Below are 7,406 nucleotides of genomic sequence, written 5' to 3' on the forward strand. Positions count from 1 at the left end.
CCATCCACAAGGGATGTAAATTAACTCTAGACCAAAGTATTATTAAGTAATAAATTGATAAGTATATAAAAGTAAAAATATTTTAATATAATTAATTGTTGTAAATTAATATGAAAGAGGAAACTACATCTTCGTCCTTCTATTAATCTAAAAGAGTAACAACTGATAAGTGCTTCCTTTTGTGATTTTTACGGCTGTATCAGACGGAGAATTACAGCTAATACGAATGTACGAAAATTTGGTTGTAGGCTAGTTTAGGATGTGGGATGATAGTCTGAGCTCCTAGGTAGGAAGTAAAGCATTGAGAATCATGAGGTCAACGAAGAAGGAATTGAGAATTGACCAAATTAATCGCGGCAACTCAGCATTAGAGTTTGGATTATGTTACACGTATATCATGCCATTTCCAGTTTAATGGAATTGTTATGTAGTGATTATGTTTATTTTATAATTTATAATTTTAACTAAAAATGAATTGTATATTAAAAATATTATTTGTAAAATTATATTATAAGTTGAATAACGATTTTTCGCCGTTAAATTATATATGGTAATATGTACAATTCTAATAAAAGTAATTATGGTTCTGGTAATGTTAATTTACATTAGTTTATTATTTATTATAGATCTAACATTTGAAATATATATTTTGGTTTGATAAATTACGCCTTCGGTCGCAAAATATCTAATATTTATTGTACAATGGTGTTTTTCGGATTTCATAGATTTTTGAAAAACAAATTTTGGTAATTGACGTTTTTTGAAGGCTATAGTTGATATTCAGTTGAGGCAAGTGTATATTGGTTGAAGGTAAAGACAAATGTAATTAAGTAGCTTCTTAAAATTGCCAACGTTTTCAGTTAAGAATCATATGATTAAAAAAAGAGAATAAATATTCACGTGTTTGCCAAGTGAAGTGTTATAGTAAGTGTTTGTCTTATTTTAATATTCAACTATATATTTAATTCTGGTAACTCATATATATATTTATTGAAGTGTTGCGAATTAAATTAAAATGCAAGTTAAAAGTGACTTTAAACAAAGTATAATCTGTTTAGTAAACTGGTACATGTAAAATTAAAATAATCAAAAATCAAGAAAACCTCTAAATAATAATAAAATTAGTTATTACAAACTTAGTACCTTCAAATCGAACTAAGTTTGTAAAAACTAACTTGCCATAATTCATCTACTGAGATGTTTGGATGCAAAATTTTCCTAGCCACTATGAAATATTATTAAAAGTGTTTTTAAGTTTTAAAGAATTAAAAAAATATTTAAAATTTTACTTCCATCATTCTAAAATTGATAATTTCCTTTATCACTGATAATGATCAAAAGCTTTGTTTTCTTCTTTTCAAAATTACTAAATAAAATAATAATATTTGTATTTTTAGATTCATAAATTATGCATTTACTTTTTATTGGTCCATGTGGAATTTTGAAACTTCAGTTTGTTTGTCGCCCACCTTGGCATGGTTTTGAATTTGTGAAACTGTAAATTTACTATATTTCGCATCTGTTTTATAAACATTCTTCTACGAGACGAAATATTAAGACTGTTTTATAAATTGTTTTAAATAAAGAAAATGAAAATCTTTTATTCCTAACTTTAAAAAATGCTTTTATTTATTTCAGTTAGGGCTATACATTTTTTTTTTAAACTACGAATTCGGAAATAAATTCAGAAAAGGAAATATCTATATTAGAATTTTTAAAAAGTACTACTAACCCAAAATCTCGTGGTACGAAGGATAGCTGCCTGACACTGAGGAGCGAGCAAGGATGACACTACACCGGCTACTGGTCGACAACTGAGCATTCAGGGTTCCCCCTACTTGTGTCCCAAAGCCTTTGACAACTTGGCGCTCCTGTTTTTACAATTCATATCAGCAGCTGTTTTCACAATTCACTCTTTCGGAGTCCGAAACAGGGAAGAGAATCGTTAAAGCCATAGCGTTTACCTATATTGTAGACCACTTCGAACCTAATACAGCAGCCTATAATTTTATTTAATGTATTATTACGTTAAACAGTCATAAATTATTTTGGAATTAATAAAACTAAATCATTTATTAATTTGACATTTTTTTTTCGCGCAATCCTAATTTCAGTGTAACACAGATTTATCATTGTATAGTTATTGTATAATATAACTATTTAGGATTGATTAATTGCTTGAAGGGGATTAAATCGGACACTCATTTGGAATAGATTGGTAATTTATAGTTGCCTCTGGCGAGAGTCCAGAGGGTGCTAAACCTTTAAAAAGATGAGCTATAATGAAATAGAGCAAAACTGAATATAAAAAATGAAGTCAGTAAACAAAGACTCGGAAACCGATAATCATATCAACACATATATTTAAGTCTAAATATCAGTTATGTACCAAATTTGAAGTCTAACTACATCCAAGTGTCATTTAATGGGGTATCGTATTCTAAATTTTGAGAAGCGGGAGCGGATCGCTATCTCAGCCTTTTAAAAAAATTTCAGAATTTCCAGGTGGCAGGTTTTTGCCGTTCTACCTCTTCGTGGATGCGGGGGTAGTTGATAGTAACACCATCTACCGGCTAGCACGACAGCAAATATCAGTTTACAAGATGTAAGTGGCTGCGACAGTTGTCAATAAAACTGTGTGAAAAAATGAGAGACCTCCTCTTAAAAAAAAGAAAATGTCATTTCAGAACTCGGACAACGGTGATTTGACGAGACGGATTTCAAAGACTTCGATGCGGACATCAAGTTAAACTTAAAAAAATATCACTTATACCTTTCAAAAAATCTTTAGATAAGTATCCCTTAAAGTGTGATGCTTAAATAAATTCGAAAAAAAAATCAACAATATTATTCTTATACTATTTTAAAAATATTAAATTATCATTTATATTGGAAGTTAAATATATAACAACATATCATTCTAAAGACATCTCAACTATATTTTGCAGTATTTATAGAGTGCACCAGATTATGGATTTTTTTTACCCTCTTATAGGAGTCAGAAATTTATATTTCTGCTTCTTAAGAGTATACATAAAAGAATATGTTGATACGATTTTATTGATATGTTGATATCTATGTATTTATTATTTTTTTTAATGGTATAATGGAGGAACAATTATGGGTATGTAAGGAGACATTGGACCACTTTCTATAATAAATTATAAACACCTGTGCATCTATAGCTGATGCAATTAGGGTTTTCGTACCCAATTTCCTCTTAAATGAAAAAGTGAGAATGTTTCAAGTATTTTAAAGCAAAACGAATTTTATCTATATATTTTTTTAAAGCTGAAAATCGATTATGATCAAAATGCCAGGGTTGGCAACCACTAAATAAATATTTAATACAGTATCGAGGTGCTCTATTTCGTTTCATCACTTGTAACTCCCTAAAGAAAAAAATCACGCTATATTACGAAAAATTTGATATTAACTAAGTCCACTTCAGTTGTTGAAACATTTCTTTAACTAAATAGCATGAAATTAAGGGAGCAAACCATAAATGTGAGTGGAATGGGCGGAAAATATTGAAAGTATACAGCTGTATCCATTTTCCGAGCTACGGTTTTTACATCTGTTCCAAACAGAAATTTATATCAATTATTGAGTCTAGAATAGAGCTGCTTCATTTGTTTTTAGCTCACTCCCTTATAATGGATCAAAACTTTTAGAAATAGAACGTAAGAGCTGATTACCCCGATTAACACAATAGTTTTATACGAAAGATTCAGTTTTGTAAATGTGTTCAATTTTATATAGGGTGTACGGCACCGTTACTTTAAATAAGTGGGACAACAAAGATATTCCTAACATTTTTGAAACCAATAACATAAAATATACAAGATAGAATACTGCCGCAAAACAAAAAAGATCTCATCTCAACAATACAGACGACGCCGCATAAATTCGATTTCAGTGTCTAATGGTTTTACAGTTTCGAAAATTATCACAAGTTTTTCAAATGTACAAAACAGAAAACTTCTTCATTATTAACAAACCCTCTTTCTAGTTTTTCGTCCAAATGATTAATTGATTTATTTAAATATATGTATATATAGTTGACCGTAAAGATGGTCAGGGTTGCTGTCAAAAAAAGAACAAATAGTTTAAAACTATTTTAATGTCCGACGTTTCGCCACACTTTGCAGCGCTTCATCAGAGCTAAAAACATACAAAAAAAAAAAAGAAAACTGAGAATATTACAACAATAAGATACAATAAGGTAATTTAAGGTAGGATAAATATTATGTAAATAAAATTACCTTATTGTATTTTATTGTTGTAATATTCTCAGTTTTCTTTTTTTTTTGTATCTTTTTAGCCCTGATGAAGCGCTGCAAAGTGTGGCGAAACGTCGGACATTAAAATAGTTTTAAACTATTTGTTCTTTTTTTGACCGCAACCCTGACCATCTTCTTAGATTTATTTTAATCATCGATCCGACAATTTACATTTTGAATACAACTAGATTAAATTAAATTTTTTTTTCCAGATCCCTTTAAGTGGCGAATTCTTCTAAATATTAGTGCTTTCAGTAATAGGCGATTTTAAAATAGAAAGCAAGAGCTAATCACGCCGACAAGCATAATATTTTTATAGGAAGGTCCAATGGAGTAAATTTCTCAAATTTTATATTATTGCTGTTCGATAGTTATATTGTCAACATGGAAGCAGCCTGGATTCTGTTGCAGAGGTAACATGCCTCTTGAATATATTTAGCTTATAACGGAAATGTGCTTGGTTCGAAATATTCCACTACACTCACACGTATGGTTTATTCTCTAAATTTGACGCTATTTAGTTAAACAAATGTTCAAAAAATTGAAGTGGAATGTTTTGATTCTTATTATTTTTATTGACGGGAATGTGTCGCAAAACGTTCTGAAGGAAGCTAACTTAATATCATATTTTTTCGTGATATCACGTGATTTTTCCTTTAGGGAGTGATATGGTGAACTAAGGAGAGATAAAACGAAATAAGGCACCTCGATACTATATTACATATTTATTTAGTGTTTGCAAATTCTGAACTTTTGATTATAAACGATTTTGAGCATTAAAAAAAAAAATATAGAAAACTTGTTTTGCTTAAGAATACTTGAAACTTTCTCACTTTTTTTATCATTATTACTTCTACTATGATTATTAAACCCAACGTAGGATAATAACTCATAATATCAAATATTATTTTTAACATATTACAAAAACAATCATCATATGTTTAATCAGGATGTTAAGGAATTATCAGAAGTTTTTAGTACTTTATTAGGTAGGTATGAGTGAACTGACTTAATTAGAAAAAAAACGCTCTCATGGCTCAAAGTAAAGAAAATAAAAATACCGTTTTGCTTTTTTTTTTTTTTTTTTAGGGAATGAAAGAAAATTAATATCTTCTTGATTAATTTAAAATACATCAGTGTCTTGAACGGTCAGAGAATTATACTTATCAAAACTATAGGATTCGGGTCTAATAGTGAATATTTAAAGAATATTAAATATTTGTCTCTTAATCTGTTTGCGAATTCTCCGGTGACTAGGGCTGTTGACACTACAGGTCTACCTTTCTTCATCTGTACACTAAAGGAAAAGCTTCAGAAATAAAAACAATAAGCATACACATAGATGATTTTGTCAAACACTTGGGAGTGACCACTAACAAAAATACACACTTTTCATTCTCTTTCACATCTTGGAACTAACTATAGAGGTAATATAAGGGAACAGAATTGATCACGTCTTTCTTGCTTCCTACACGCATGTTCTAATCACCTCTCAGCACAAATTTAAGTTTATTTTGGTGGTCATTTCAAAGACAGGTGAGGGAGTGATCTAAAACTGCCCTTAAATATGTAATATCTATTTTGTACGACTTTTCGTTTTTGAGCTAGGCCGACAACTTATACACAGGCACGCTGACTATTTGGTAAACTTGGTTATTTATACTCATTGGGCCTTAGAACGTGCATTTCCGTTGAAAACTGGAATTAAAAGTTTTTCGCAATGAAAATTCTTCCCCTTACTATTCATTTCATGTATAGGTAAGTGAAAGTAAAGAAAAAAATAGCAGCTATATTTTTCTCTGATAACTTTGAAATTAAAATTTTTCCTATATCGATGTATGAATATATGTATAATATTGCGTGCATGTGTATTACTTTGGAAATAAGTAAATCTAGGTTAACCTAAACTTTCAATAAATAAATATTTTCCTATAAAGGGTGAAAAATTAATAATTTGCAACAATTAACTCTTTTAGAAATTAATTAGAAATATTGATAAATATGGAATGAATATAGAAATACATTGACACACTCATAGCATAGTTCAACTTTTGAGGAAGTATAATTAAATTAATACTACATCTGTATGAAGCTGGCGTGAATTCTCATTTCATAGCAAATTAGCTATATTTATTTTTTTTATGAGATGAATTCACAAATATAGAAAGCTACCAATATTCTTATCGATAAAGAATAAAAAACATATTCGATATTTTCAATTTCTTACTTTGCTAATGCAAACCTTGCTAAATATAGAAATGTCTTATCAATGCATTAAGGAAGATGAGATATATCTATTGACCATTATTTATTTATATAATATAAACCAATCATGTTCCAATACTGGTTGTACTTTTGTTACAGAACTTTTAAAGGATGATGGACTATCTGAATGTGAATGAGTTTATTTTTCTCTTATAATTCTTTAGGCCAACATTCCCATCTCACATTGAGGTTTTAATCTTTAATTGTCATCTAGTGTAAAATATATTATGCTTGTTTTGTAGCTCCTCAGTCCTTTTCAAAACTGAAATTGAGACTTTACTAGTACCAGGTTGGCAGTAAACAAAAAAAAAATTAGAAAAAAGGCTCCGTTCTTTTTAGCATTTTTTGAATTATTGATGTAAAATCATATCGAGACTCAACAATCACTGTAATACATTTTGCCTCTGTCACACAGTTTTAGATCACTCCCTCACCTGTCTTTGAAATGACCACCAAAATAAACTTAAATTGGAAACATTTGTGCTGAAAGGCGATTAGAACTTTCGTGTAGGAAGCAAGATCGTGATCAATTTTGCTCCCTTATATTACCTCTATAGTTTGTTCCAGGATGTGAAAGAGAATGAAAAGTGTGTGAGTATTTTTGTTAGTGGTCACTCCCAAGTGCTCGAAACCAGATGACCATGCTACAATTAATAAAAAATCCCAGGTTAAAACACATATTTAGAAATAAATGAGGAGAAGATGGTTGGGGGTGCGGTCAATGAAACAAAAAAAAGTATGACTAACTTATTTTAATGTGCCGACGTTTCGGCTAGAGTTTCTAGCCTTCTTCAGGGCTAAAAACAAAACAAGATAACAACCATAAGATAATAACTACAGTAAGTATAGAAATATAAA

At 29.7% G+C, this 7,406-nt stretch overlaps 1 protein-coding gene across 3 annotated transcripts in view; it reads right to left on the minus strand.

Annotated features, from left to right (window-relative positions):
• The window catches only part of Ork1 (open rectifier K[+] channel 1), a 165,341-nt gene that overhangs the window by 92,693 nt on the left and 65,242 nt on the right, over window positions 1–7,406 (minus strand). The window contains exon 1 of one of the 3 annotated variants that reach the window (XM_067048486.1): window positions 1,733–1,828. The exons of 1 other annotated variant lie outside the window; for it this stretch is intronic. The gene's annotated coding sequence lies outside the window, so the exon portion shown is untranslated. Of the gene's footprint in view, window positions 1–1,732; window positions 1,829–7,406 lie in introns of those variants that run through there. One more of the 3 variants, XM_024359764.2, reaches the window with a different exon arrangement.

The sequence above is a fragment of the Halyomorpha halys genome, unplaced genomic scaffold (assembly GCF_000696795.3).
Source record: "Halyomorpha halys isolate HHAL.00 unplaced genomic scaffold, Hhal_1.1 Scaffold865.1, whole genome shotgun sequence".
Lineage (NCBI taxonomy): Eukaryota > Metazoa > Arthropoda > Insecta > Hemiptera > Pentatomidae > Halyomorpha > Halyomorpha halys.